This window comes from Olea europaea, chromosome 13 (assembly GCF_002742605.1).
Source record: "Olea europaea var. sylvestris chromosome 13, O_europaea_v1, whole genome shotgun sequence".
Classification (NCBI taxonomy): Eukaryota; Viridiplantae; Streptophyta; class Magnoliopsida; order Lamiales; family Oleaceae; genus Olea; species Olea europaea.
In genome coordinates, this window is record NC_036249.1 from 6300171 (window position 1) to 6301616 (window position 1446).

A 1446-nucleotide genomic window follows, 5' to 3' on the forward strand; every position below is an offset into this window, starting at 1 on the left:
GACAACATTCACTCTTGATGCACTGACTGTCCTTTTAAAAGGCAGCTTGTGCAGGTCAGTATGTGAAATTGACCCAATTCGCAACAAGTAGTTGGACCATTCGAGACCCCAGTTTGGTCCAAAGCCAAAATTAAAATATTGGATCATGTGGAGATCTAGGGAAACATAAAAGGGTGCAGTTTGGTCTTGATAAAAGACTAATTACTTAACATGGAATCACTATTTCATCCTGATTATGGGATTATGGCAAGAAATTGAACTAATTCAATTCTTTGTGAAAAGTGGATTGCATTGTTGCTAACAAAGTAGGTTCATCCTTTGAATAAAATTTTCCATCCATAAAACTTTAGAGTGGCAGCCATCGCATGAGGTTTCTGCATCTTATTACAAAAGTTAACTGAGGAACACATAATACCTATGTATGTCGATAGCTGTTGATGGCTACTATGCCAATATCATGTGTTATATATTTATATGAATCTGAGGCTATTGTACCAATACCTAAAGTTGACATTCTAAAGTTGGTTAGACTGCAATACACACAATAAGGGATGGGGTCACATTTGGAAATTTTTATATTCAAGCAGGACCCATGTGCATTGTGAGAGGGAATTCGGTACAAATAGAATTATTCATGTTAAACTAGTACTAAGTAGTTTTCATTCAAAGAGAGGCAATTTTTTTTGTAATCATCCAACTTATGATTTTATTTCATATTAATTATCCAACTTTATTTGTTACAATTTAATCATCCTACTAACATTCATGGTTCAATACTATAATTTTGTCCGTAATTATGACCAAAACCATCCATTCCCACAATAACCAACAAAATGCACAACTCTACACTTCCTCAATTCTTAATCAGCAGTTATTCGAGATTGCATAAAGTCAAATTTAAAGTTCTTGAATTCTCTCATTTGAACTTTATGACCAAAAAGTTTCGATTTCCACATTCATGTAGGATTAATCATTATCTTTGAGCACAATTACAAAAAATATGCAGTTGAATTACATGATGAAAATTGAAGTGAGGGACCAAGATGAACTTCCTCTAAATAAATCAAGGATCTAATTCCATTATGTAATATAAATGTCCACTGGTTTATAAATTTTCATCATCCTTCTAAAAAAACTATACATCCCTCGCGTTAATCTTAGGCAGCTCCATATTTCTCTCTCTACCTTCGCGTTAGAACTAATTTTTTAGGTATATCTATAGTCTCTAAATACGTATTATTGGATATGCTTTACCGAGAGGTAAATTATTTTTTATTTAATATTTCTCTTCATATATTTTGAATTTTGCTTGCTGATTATATATATATATATATAATTTTTTTATTCTTGAGTTGGAAGAAAGCAGCTTTTGATAATATGATTTAAATTTGTGGAACAAGGATACGAGTAATTGACTCTTTTTTTTTTTTTTTTTTTTTTTTTTTT